This window comes from Rutidosis leptorrhynchoides, chromosome 1 (assembly GCF_046630445.1).
Source record: "Rutidosis leptorrhynchoides isolate AG116_Rl617_1_P2 chromosome 1, CSIRO_AGI_Rlap_v1, whole genome shotgun sequence".
NCBI classification, from domain to species: Eukaryota; Viridiplantae; Streptophyta; class Magnoliopsida; order Asterales; family Asteraceae; genus Rutidosis; species Rutidosis leptorrhynchoides.
In genome coordinates, this window is record NC_092333.1 from 622,629,228 (window position 1) to 622,643,513 (window position 14,286).

Here is a 14,286-nt window from a genome sequence, read left to right on the forward strand (position 1 = left end):
ACATCGAACTTTAACCCATACCCCACAAGCAAATAAATCATATACATGCATATATAATTATTCCACTCACCTTAACACTTCGGTGGTGATTTAAATGCTTCCGCACACCTCGAGCAAAGTACCTAATACATAGGTACACATTCAATACACAACTAATGGCATTTACCACATTACTTACACTTTGAGCATTTAATGACCCAAATCGCATTAAATGACTCAACCACACCCAAAACCGTCCTTAAATGCCAAGACTCATATTAAATCGCCAAAGCTAGTAATTTAAAGTCTACTAACATTAACTAGCACAACCTAGGGTAATTCATACCCATCTCACCCAAACTAGGTCAACATTACCCATTTTGACTCATTTTAACACTTTGACTCACAAACTAGTCATACTTAGTTCATTAACTATTTTCATCATCATTAACAAGTGTATTAGTGACAAAGAACCCATTTAACACTTTCAACTTCAAATCTCAAGTCCAAATCCTAGATTATAGTTACTTAGGGTTTCCTTTCATCAACACAACCCAAGTTCACCCATTTTAACCCCAAGTGGGTCACATAAGTTTCAAATGAACCAAAACCCTAGCATAACTAATTAAAACTCGAAACATAGAGTTAGAACTTACCGAGACTACCAACGCGTAGCTAGAGACACAAGGAACAACTTTAATTCTTGCTCCAAAGATCAACCCTCAATCCTTCACTCTCAAATCTCACTTTTAATCCAAATGAGTTTTAAGTTTTGGGAGAGAAAATGAAAGAAAATAGAAAAAGGAAATGAATTAAATGGATATGTGGTGGAGAGTTAATGCCCCCATCAGATCCATATGTCAATTTACCATTTTGCCCCTTAAAATCCCTTAAAATGAGCTAAGTCCGACACCAGTTCAGCAGAACTGTCGCGGCGCGGCCTTAATCGTCGCGGCGCGACACATAAAGGGAAAATAGGCCCTTCTTAACCCAGTCTCTGATCCAGGTTTGCTTTGTTTGTCGCGGCGCGGTCCCGCCTGTCGCGGCGCGGCGTTTGCCTGAGCCTGGTCACTTCGACCATTTAACACAAAATGATGGTTCAAACAACTAGCACACCTCATTCACTCTTCCTATGCACGCCTAAGCTTCAACCTTAAGTCCCGCACGACTCAACTCCATCGCGACACGTACATATACACGTCCACACATGTATTCTCAAATATATATACACTCACATACATGCACCCACTCATAAACTAACACTTTGGCTCATTTAATCACATAAACGAACAAGATATAATCGTGCTAATAATTAAGTTTGTACCTTTAAATATGTACGGGAAAAACGGGGTGTTACAACTCTCCCCCACTTGAATCGGAGCGCGTCCTCGCTATCCAAGCCTCATGACAAGAGGGAAGATAAACCAACACAAACTCTTCGGGCTCCCAAGTAAACTCGGAACCCTTACTACGACGCCATTGAACTTTAAAAGTCCTAACCTCTTTATGTCTCAACCTTTTGACCTTCTCATCGAGTATGGCAATCGATTCCTCGATATACTCTAACTTATTATTTAGCTCAATCTCGTCTAATGGCACCCAAGATGAATCATCCGCAAGACACTTACGGAGATGAGAAACATGAAATGTATTATGGATCCCCGCAAGCTCTTCAGGTAATTCCAAACGATACGCGACTTCACCAACACGAGCTAAAACCTTAAACGGTCCAATAAACCGAGGAGCTAACTTTCCTCGTTTCCGGAATCGAATAATACCTTTCCATGGCGAAACCTTAAGCATCACCATGTCACCTTATTGAAATTCGATCGTTCGTCTACGTTTGTCGGCATACGACTTTTGCCTATCTTGAGCCTTTTTCAAATACTCTCGAATCATATCAATCTTGCTATTCGTCTCTAAAACCAAATCGGTACTCCCGATTTCCTTTTGTTCCACTTCACCCCAACAAATCGGGGTTCGACATCTACGCCCATAAAGCATCTCATATGGCGGCATCCCGATACTAGTATGATAATTATTATTGTACGAGAATTCCACCAAAGGCAAATGCTCATCCCAACTACCACCGAAATCAATAATGCACGCACGTAACATATCTTCCAAAGTTTGATTCGTACGTTCGGTTTGACCGTCCGTTTGAGGATGATACGCCGTGCTTACTTTTAACTGCGTACCCATATCTTCATGAAATTTCTCCCAAAATCGAGATGTAAAACGGGTATCTCGATCCGAAATAATAGATATAGGAACTCCGTGTCGAGAGATGACTTCCTTGATAAACAACTTTGCCAAAGTCTCCGACGATATCGCTTCCTTAATGGGAAGAAACAAAGCACTCTTCGTCAATCGATCAACTATAACCCAAATCGAATCAAACTGGGTTCTCGCCGTTTTAGGTAACTTTGTGATGAAATCCATGGTAATGTGCTCCCATTTCCATTTTGGGATTTCTAACGGTTGTAACTTACCATACGGCTTTTGGTGCTCGGCCTTAAATTGCAAACACGTGACGCATTGCTCAACATACTTCACAACATCACGTTTCATGCCCGGCCACCAATAATCTTTCCTTAAATCAAGATACATTTTCGTCGCGCCCGGATGAATGGAATACTTTGACTTATGTGCTTCATCGAGTAGCACTTGTCGGTAATCACCCATCTTAGGCACCCACACTCTTCCTTGAAAAGACAAAAAACCACGCGAGCCCATAGTAATGAACTCCGATTGTCCCACAATTTGCTCCGCATGCTTGTTGTGAACGTAAGCCTCTATTTGAATCACACCGAGTTTTTCAAGAAAATCGTTAGTAATAATCATATGTAACAATCCCAATCGTAACGCCGGGTGATGACTCTTTCGACTTAACGCATTCGCGACCACATTCGCCTTGCCCGGATGATAAAGTATTTCACAATCATAATCTTTCACCACATCCATCCACCTACGTTGACGATAATTCAAATCTCGTTGATTAAAGAGGTGTTTCAAACTCTTATGATCCGAATAAATCGTACACTTGACACCATACAAGTAATGGCGCCAAATTTTTAACGCATGCACAACCGCCGCCAACTCAAGATCATGAGTCGGATATCTCGTCTCGTGTTCCTTTAATTGTCGAGAGGCATAAACGATGACTTTACCTCTTTGCATTAGAACACACCCGAGTCCATTTAACGAAGCATCACAATAAACCGTCATGTCTTCCACCCCTTCCGGCAAAACTAACACCGGAGCTTGACATAACTTCTCTTTTAGCAATTGAAAAGCAATTTCTTGCTCGTTCTCCCAATTAAATCTCGCGTTCTTCCTTGTTAATTTCGTCAACGAAGAAGCGATCTTAGAAAAGTCTTGGATAAATCGACGATAATAACCGGCCAATCCGAGAAAACTCCGGATTTCCGTAGGCGTAGTCGGTTGTCTCCAACTCTTCACCGTCTCTATCTTCCCCGGATCTACTTGAATACCCTCCTTGTTCACAATATGACCAAGGAATTGAACTTTCCTTAGCCAAAATTCACATTTGGAGAACTTAGCATACAACTTCTCCTTTCGTAACGTCTTCAATACTTCACGCAAATGACGTTCATGTTCGTTCATACTCTTTGAATAAACAAGTATGTCGTCAATGAACACAATTATCGACTTGTCCAACATAGGTTGGCACACTCGGTTCATAAGATCCATGAATGCCGCTGGTGCATTCGTAAGACCAAAAGGCATAACTACGAACTCAAAATGCCCATAACGTGTTCGAAAAGCCGTTTTCTCAATATCTTCCTCACGGACCCGCATTTGGTGATAGCCGGACCGTAGGTCGATCTTAGAGAAATACATCGCACCTTGGAGTTGGTCAAACAAATCGTCAATCCGAGGCAATGGATAACGATTCTTGATCGTCACCTTATTCAACTCCCGGTAATCGATGCACATTCGCATGCTACCATCCTTCTTCTTCACAAATAAAACCGGAGCGCCCCATGGCGAAGCACTCTGTCGAATAAAACCCTTCTCGAGTGTAGTGACCCGAACTTTTCCATGTTTATATATATTAATTGAGATTGATATTTACATGATTAAATGTTTCCAACATGTTAAGCAATCAAACTTGTTAAGACTTGATTAATTGAAATATGTTTCATATAGACAATTGACCACCCAAGTTGACCGGTGATTCACGAACGTTAAAACTTGTAAAAACTATATGATGACATATATATGGATATATATATAGTTAACATGATACTATGATAAGTAAATATATCATTAAGTATATTAACAATGAACTACATATGTAAAAACAAGACTACTAATTTAATGATTTTTAAACGAGACATATATGTAACGATTATCGTTGTAAAGACATTTAATGTATATATATCATATTAAGAGATATTCATACATGATAATATCATGATAATATAATAATTTAAAATCTCATTTGATATTATAAACATTGGGTTAACAACATTTAACAAGATCGTTAACCTAAAGGTTTCAAAACAACACTTACATGTAACGACTAACGATGACTTAACAACTCAGTTAAAATGTATATACATGTAGTGTTTTAATATGTATTTATACACTTTTGAAAGACTTCAATACACTTATCAAAATACTTCTACTTAACAAAAATGCTTACAATTACATCCTCGTTCAGTTTCATCAACAATTCTACTCGAATGCACCCGTATTCGTACTCGTACAATACACAGCTTTTAGATGTATGTACTATTGGTATATACACTCCAATGATCAGCTCTTAGCAGCCCATGTGAGTCACCTAACACATGTGGGAACCATCATTTGGCAACTAGCATGAAATATCTCATAAAATTACAAAAATATGAGTAATCATTCATGACTTATTTACATGAAAACAAAATTACATATCCTTTATATCTAATCCATACACCAATGACCAAAAACACCTACAAACACTTTCATTCTTCAATTTTCTTCATCTAATTGATCTCTCTCAAGTTCTATCTTCAAGTTCTAAGTGTTCTTCATAAATTCCAAAAGTTCTAGTTTCATAAAATCAAGAATACTTTCAAGTTTGCTAGCTCACTTCCAATCTTGTAAGGTGATCATCCAACCTCAATAAATCTTTGTTTCTTACAGTAGGTTATCATTCTAATACAAGGTAATAATCATATTCAAACTTTGGTTCAATTTCTATAACTATAACAATCTTATTTCAAGTGATGATCTTACTTGAACTTGTTTTCGTGTCATGATTCTACTTCAAGAACTTCGAGCCATCCAAGGATCCATTGAAGCTAGATCCATTTTTCTCTTTTCCAGTAGGTTTATCCAAGGAACTTAAGGTAGTAATGATGTTCATAACATCATTCGATTCATACATATAAAGCTATCTTATTCGAAGGTTTAAACTTGTAATCACTAGAACATAGTTTAGTTAATTCTAAACTTGTTCGCAAACAAAAGTTAATCCTTCTAACTTGACTTTTAAAATCAACTAAACACATGTTCTATATCTATATTATATGCTAACTTAATGATTTAAAACCTGGAAACACGAAAAACACCGTAAAACCGGATTTACGCCGTCGTAGTAACACCGCGGGCTGTTTTGGGTTAGTTAATTAAAAACTATGATAAACTTTGATTTAAAAGTTGTTATTCTGAGAAAATGATTTTTATTATGAACATGAAACTATATCCAAAAATTATGGTTAAACTCAAAGTGGAAGTATGTTTTCTAAAATGGTCATCTAGACGTCGTTCTTTCGACTGAAATGACTACCTTTACAAAAATGACTTGTAACTTATTTTTCCGACTATAAACCTATACTTTTTCTGTTTATATTCATAAAATAGAGTTCAATATGAAACCATAGCAATTTGATTCACTCAAAACGGATTTAAAATGAAGAAGTTATGGGTAAAACAAGATTGGATAATTTTTCTCATTTTAGCTACGTGAAAATTGATAACAAATCTATTCCAACCATAACTTAATCAACTTGTATTGTATATTATGTAATCTTGAGATACCATAGACACGTATACAATGTTTCGACCTATCATGTCGACACATCTATATATATTTCGGAACAACCATAGACACTCTATATGTGAATGTTGGAGTTAGCTATAAAGGGTTGAGGTTGATTCCAAAATATATATAGTTTGAGTTGTGATCAATACTGAGATACGTATACACTGGGTCGTGGATTGATTCAAGATAATATTTATCGATTTATTTCTGTACATCTAACTGTGGACAACTAGTTGTAGGTTATTAACGAGGACAGCTGACTTAATAAACTTAAAACATCAAAATATATTAAAAGTGTTGTAAATATATTTTGAACATACTTTGATATACATGTATATATTGTTATAGGTTCGTGAATCAACCAGTGGCTAAGTCTTACTTCCCGACGAAGTAAAAATCTGTGAAAGTGAGTTATAGTCCCACTTTTAAAATCTAATATTTTTGGGATGAGAATACATGCAGGTTTTATAAATGATTTAAAAAATAGACACAAGTACGTGAAACTACATTCTATGGTTGAATTATCGAAATCGAATATGCCCCTTTTTATTAAGTCTGGTAATCTAAGAATTAGGGAACAGACACCCTAATTGACGCAAATCCTAAAGATAGATCTATTGGGCCTAACAAACCCCATCCAAAGTACCGGATGCTTTAGTACTTCGAAATTTATATCATATCCGAAGGGTGTCCCGGAATGATGGGGATATTCTTATATATGCATCTTGTTAATGTCGGTTACCAGGTGTTCACCATATGAATGATTTTTATCTCTATGTATGGGATGTGTATTGAAATATGAAATCTTGTGGTCTATTATTATGATTTGATATATATAGGTTAAACCTATAACTCACCAACATTTTTGTTGACGTTTTAAGCATGTTTATTCTCAGGTGATTATTAAGAGCTTCCGCTGTCGCATACTTAAATAAGGACGAGATTTGGAGTCCATGCTTGTATGATATTGTGTAAAAACTGCATTCAAGAAACTTATTTTGTTGTAACATATTTGTATTGTAAACCATTATATAATGGTCGTGTGTAAACAGGATATTTTAGATTATCATTATTTGATAATCTACGTAAAGTTTTTTAAAACCTTTATCTATGAAATAAAGGTTATGGTTTGTTTTAAAAATGAATGCAGTCTTTGAAAAATGTCTCATATAGAGGTCAAAACCTCGCAACGAAATCAATTAATATGGAACGTTTTTAATCAATAAGAATGGGACATTTCAGTTGGTATCAAAGCGTTGGTCTTAGAGAACCAGAATTTTGCATTAGTGTGTCTTATCGAGTTTGTTAGGATGCATTAGTGAGTCTGGACTTCGACCGTGTTTACTTGAAAAATGATTGCTTAACAAATTTTGTTGGAAACTATATATTTTTAACATGTGAATATTATGTGATATATTAATCTCCTAACGCGTTTGATATTATGTGATAGATGTCTACCTCTAGAACAAGTCCCATTGACTCACCTAATAATAATGAAGAGTCAAATGTAAATTGGAATGATTCGTGGACTGATTCACAAGTTCCCGAAGAGGAACCGGAAGAAGAGTCGGAACCGGAAGAAGAATCGGAACTGGAAGAAGAATCGGAACCGGATGAAGAAATAGAACCGGTGGGGGAAATAATAAAACGGTTAAGTAAAAGAAAATCCTCAACCAACCGACCAAGGTTAATTATGGTCAATGTTGTTTCCGCCAAGGAAGCAAAATATTGGGAGGATTACCAATTCTCCGATGAATCGGATTCCGACGAGAATTCCGATGATGTTATAGAAATTACCCCAACTGAATTTAAAAAGGCAAAAGAAAATAATAAGGGAAAGGGCATAAAAATAGAGAAATCTAATTCCAACCCCGATGAACTTTATATGTATCGTCAACCCCCGAAGTCCTTAAATTGTAACAATGACCCGGGAACCTCTAAACCACCAAGTTTTTCTAAACCAATGTGGATCACGACGGCTCGTATTAGGGGAACATCATATATCCCTAGAAACTTGGAAAAACGAACCAAAACCGAAGAAGAAGAAACAAGCGAGTCGGAATAAGATAGTTGTATTCGTGTGGTGTAATATATGTAATATAGTGTGCTTATGCTTTATGATATATGTAAAAATTGCTTGTATTAATAAGTATTTTTTTATGAATCTAACTCTTGTCTATTTTACAGTATAAAAACACAAAATGGATAGACAACCCAATATTTTAAGAGACCTACCCGGAGACATGATTGATGAAATCTTGTCTAGAGTCGGTCAGAATTCTTCGGCACAACTATTTAAGGCGAGATCAGTTTGTAAGACATTCGAAGAACGTTCCAAGAATGCCTTGGTTTATAAAAGGCTTTCGTTCGAAAGATGGGGGATATCACATTGGAAAATCCATAAGTTACGATGTGTTTACTTTGACGCATATATTACGGGGAACCCAAATGCTATTTTACGCAATGGGTTAAGAAATTATTTTGACTCAATATATCCGAATATTGGACTTCGTGATTTAGAAAAAGCGGCTAACATGCAACATAAAGAAGCATGTTATGCTTACGGATTAGTAATGTTCGCTTCTCACTAACACCGTCTTGCCGTCTGCTATTTCAACTTCTACCGGACGACTTAACTTAGCTAACAGTCTATCAAGTTTAGGCACAAATTTTGGAGACACAAACGACAAATTTGCACCGCTATCAAAAAGAATCCTTGCCGGATTAGAATTAACCAAGAAGGTACCTGAGACAACTTCGTTGGATTGCTTGGCTTCTTCATTAGTCATCAAATAGTTTCAACCTCGAGCCGTACCCGCCGCCTTTTCTAGCCTTTTAACATTATCATTGTTCAAATCGGGACACTCTGACTTTCGGTGTCCTTCTTTGTTGCAATTAAAGCAAGTGAGCTTGTTTGTTGAATTTGGCTTCGGACAATCTCGAGCCATATGTCCACGTACCCTACAATTGTAGCAAGTAGGGACAAATTTCCCAAAACCACCGGTAGCGCCCTTCTTCACTCTATTGACACTTTCGGAACTCTTTTTGTTCTTGTTCTTTTTATTTGAAAAATTCGAATAACTCGAACCTTCAAACTTTCTTTTTGAAAAAGTGAAATCGCTTTTTCTTGGAACCTCCGGCTCAAAACCCCGAGCCAACTCGAATAGCTCTTCAAAAGACTTAGCCATACCCCGACTAATCTTACCCTTCAACTCATCATTTAAAGTACGGTAGAAATCTTTCATTAATTTGTGATCGTCACCAACATATTCCGGGCAAAAGCGAGTCTTTGCCAAAAAGGTAGACTTGAGAGTAACCAAGTCCATTGAACCTTGTTGCAAATGATGCAACTCGTCCCGGATTCTATCAAGGTCGGAAGAAGTTCGTATTCTTGGAAGAATTCTTTCTTAAACTCCTCCCATGTCAAGCTCATGCATTGCTCTTCACCATATAAATTGATTTTGTCGTCCCACCACAACTTGCCTTCTTCACGTAGCATGCTAGACCCATATCTCGTCTTCTTCTCGGGAGGACACTCCGCGGTACGGAACGCCCCCTCGATATCGGAAATCCAACAAGTGCTTTTCAATGGATCCCTCACCCCATTAAACATCGGAGGTTGAGTATCCTTGGAGTTTTTGTAGTGGAAATTGATAATGCTAAAAACGAACATATATTTCATAGCATTATTCCTCAAGAAAGACAAGCTTTTAGTTGCAATTGTTCTATTTACAAGAGATATTCGTTTAAATAATAAAAGGTGAAGACAAAAGACAGATTCGACGAATTGAAGACGCAAACGACCAAAAAGCTCAAAAGAACAAAAGACAATCAAAAAGGTTCCAATTATTGATAAGAAACGTCTCGAAATTACAAGAGTACAAGATTCAAAACGCAAAGTACAAAATATAAAATTGTACGCGAGGACGTTCGAAAATCCGGAACCGGGACCAGAGTCAACTCTTAACGCTCGACGCAACGGACTAAAAATTACAAGTTAACTATGTATATAAATATAATATAATATATAATTAATTATATTAATTATATATATATTATATATATATATTAAAAACCGTCGGCAGAGAAAACTCCAAGGACTGAGCTGTAATTTCTATCTCCGCGACTCGCGGAGTTTGGAGAGGCTTTTGCCGCGAGTCGCGGAGCCCCAAATTTCACTTCTGGCTATAAAGCAAACCGAATTCTGATCAAATTTCATATTCTATTTCAATCTCTCTCTCAATATATACGTAATATATATATATATAATTTATATTTTAATTTTAATTTTAATTTTAAATCCTAATAATAAGGGTATGTTAGCGAATGTTGTAAGGGTGTAAGTCGAAATTCTGTCCGTGTAACGCTACGCTATTTTTAATCATTGTAAGTTATGTTCAACCTTTTTACATTAATGTCTCGTAGCTAAGTTATTATTATGCTTATTTAAAACGAAGTAATCATGATGTTGGGCTAATTACTAAAATTGGGTAATTGGGCTTTGTACCATAATTGGGGTTTGGACAAAAGAACGACACTTGTGGAAATTAGACTATGGGCTATTAATGGGCTTTATATTTGTTTAACTAAATGAAAGTTTGTTAATGTTAATATAAAGATTTACAATTGGGCGTCCCTATAAATTACCATATACACTCGATCGGACACGATGGGCGGGGTATTTATATGTACGAATAATCGTTCATTTAACCGGACACGGGAATGGATTAATAGCCACTAGAATAATTAAAACAGGGGTGAAATTACATTCAAGGGTAATTGGTGTAATTGTTAACAAAGTAGTAAAACCTTGGTTTACACGCAGTCGATAACCTGGTGTATTCATTAAACAAAGTATTAAAACCTTGTTACAATTCGAATCCCCAATTAGTTGGAATATTTAACTTCGGGTATAATAATAATTTGACGAGGACACTCGCACTTTATATTTATGACTGATGGACTGTTATGGACAAAAACCAGACGGACATATTGAATAATCCAGGACAAAGGACAATTAACCCATGGGAATAAAACTAAAATCAACACGTCAAACATCATGATTACGGAAGTTTAAATAAGCATAATTCTTTTATTTCATATTTAATTTCCTTTATTTTATATTTAATTGCACTTCTAATTATCGCATTTTTTTTTCGCAAGTTTATTTTATCGCACTTTTATTATTCGCAATTTCATTATCGTTATTTACTTTATGCTTTAATTTAAGTCTTGTATTTATTTTTAATATTTTACATTTGGTTTTAACTGCGACTAAAGTTTTAAAATCGACAAACCGGTCATTAAACGGTAAAAACCCCCCTTTATAATAATAATATTACTTAAATATATATTTGTATTTTTATAAAAGTAAACTAATATAGCGTTGAGCTTTGTTTAAAGATTTCCCTGTGGAACGAACCGGACTTACTAAAAACTACACTACTGTACGATTAGGTACACTGCCTATAAGTGTTGTAGCAAGGTTTAAGTATATCCATTCTATAAATAAATAAATATCTTGTGTAAAATTGTATCGTATTTAATAGTATTTTCTGCTAAAATTTAATAGTATTTTATACCCCTTAGCTTTAACATCAAGTATTTTTGGCGCCGCTGCCGGGGAACATTCTTAAAAGCCGGAAGCGCAACGCTAATATAAAAAAAAAAAAAAAAGATTTTTAGTTAACTTTTATTAAAATTCGTTTTTGTAAAAATACGTTTTAATTATTCAAAAATATAAAAAGAAAAACAAAAATATAAATATTTTTAAGATTTTGTTAAATATTTAAGTTTTACAAGTTTCTTTATTTTTATTTTAGTTTATAAAAATATAAGTTTTATTAAATATCTTTTATTTAATTAAAAAACAGAAAACAGAAAAAAAAAAATAAAAAAAAAATAAAGAAAACGCGTAAAATTTCAAACCTGTCAGCTGAAATTCTGAACCCCGCGACTCGCGGGGTTTTCTTTATAAATTGCCGCAACTCGCGGAGCTTGTCTGACACGCGAACAGATGCCCTAATTCAGCATTTATTACGGGATTTAATTAATTATTATTATTATTTAACCCTTATTATTATTATTATTATTATTTTTAGTTTTATTTTTACTTTTACTTTTTATTATATATTTAGTTTAAATAAGTTTAATTAATTTGTAAAATTAATAGTTTAATAAAATAAATAATATAAAAATAATATTTTTATAAAAATTGTACTTTTTACAACTTTTTGTATATTTTTATATTTTGTCCCTTTTTAATCATTGTAGCGTAATATTTGTATTTTTAGCTCATATTTAATTTTAAACTTAGTTTTTGCTATAGTTATTTTTACTCCTAGATTTTTAGGCTTTGCCGTAGAATTCCTTAAGTGCTTTTTCTTTAGACTAAGATTTAGGTACTTTAGAATTTTGCGACGCCTTTTTAAGTTTTAGTTTCTTTTTAAGTTATTTCCATTTGGGATTTAGTTTCTCCTGTAAGCTTTAATATTTTTAGACCTTTTACTATGTATCAATTATCATTCCAATTAGTAATATCAATTTGCGATTATAATTTTAAGTTAGTTGTAGTAATAAGGTTAGGTTAGTAAAGTATTTTTAAGTTTTTATAAGTTTCTTTTATTTTTCCGTCACCTTTTATTTTTCAACCATTTTTCTTTTTCGACCTTTTGCGACGAACTCTTTTTCTCTCTTATTTCTCGCCATTCTAGTTTTTAGGACTTAGAATTTTATTCTACTTCTTATCTAAATTTCTTAAAATTACGAAAATTTATTTTGAGTGGTTAAATTGATAGACATCAAAATTTTCTGGTTCGTAGTAATAGTTGGATTTGTACGTGGACCGGGTTATTGGAGCCAAACAGTCCTCAATTATATTGAGACCAAACGAATCCTGCCCCTCTGCTGCATCTTTTGGCTATTCGAAACGTGGGCAAAATCAGAAAAGTCTATTGATTGGATAACTTATTATAATTTTTCTTTCCTTTTAAAAACTAATAGGATATTCAGTGAATGCACCGAGCAAGACGTTCATCACCTTTTGTACGTTCACCACCTGTAACTCGATCAAGACATCGTTTAACAAATATAACCGCCGTTGATTTTTCTTTAGAATCGTCATCCAGTCGACCAAGTACTTCAGTTCAAATTTCCGATAATCCATTTTTTGAACCCGACCTCATAATTGAGAATCCGGAAAATATTCAGGACCGGTTCGTAGATCCTGAACCATTAAACTTTCCTCCGGAACCACCAATCATTCAAACAGAGATTGTTGAGGATCGAACCATTAAATCAGAATCATCTAGTGATTCCGATTCAACAAATTCAATTATGGAGAATCTGGAACCTTTAAGTATGGAAGACCGAATGAGAGCTAAACGCACTGGCCAAGGTCACGCAATTACTCATCCAGACATTAATGCGCCAGATTATGAAATCAAAGGACAAATTCTACACATGGTGACTAATCAATGCCAATTTAGTGGTGCGCCGAAGGAAGATCCAAATGAACATCTACGTACCTTTAATAGGATCTGCACACTATTTAAAATCCGAGAAGTGGAGGATGAACAGATATATCTCATGTTATTTCCCTGGACTTTAAAGGGAGAAGCCAAAGATTGGTTGGAATCGTTACCTGAAGGGGCGATCGATACATGGGATGTTTTAATTGACAAATTTCTTAAGCAATTCTTTCCTGCATCTAAAGCCGTAAGACTTCAAGCAGAAATTGTTACGTTCACACAGAAACCAAATGAAACTCTATATGAGGCGTGGACAAGATATGGAAAGTTATTAAGAGGATGTCCGCAACATGGTTTAGACACCTGTCAAATAGTACAAATATTCTACCAAGGATGCGACATCACTACAAGGAAAGACATAGATATAGCAGCTGGTGGTTCTATTATGAAGAAAACCGAAACTGATGCTTACAAAATTATTGATAATACTGCTTCCCACTCACATGAGTGGCACCAAGAAAAAGACATCGTTAGATCATCTAAAGCAGCTAGAGCCGATTCTAGCCATGACTTAGATTCCATTTCCGCAAAGATAGATGCTGTGGAGAGACGAATGGAAAAGATGACTAAAGATATTCACTCAATACGAATTAGTTGTGAGCAGTGTGGAGGACCACATTTGACAAAAGATTGTCTCAGTATTGAATTAACAATGGAACAAAGAGAGAATATTTCATACATAAACCAAAGGCCTGGAAATAATTATCAGAATAATTATCAACC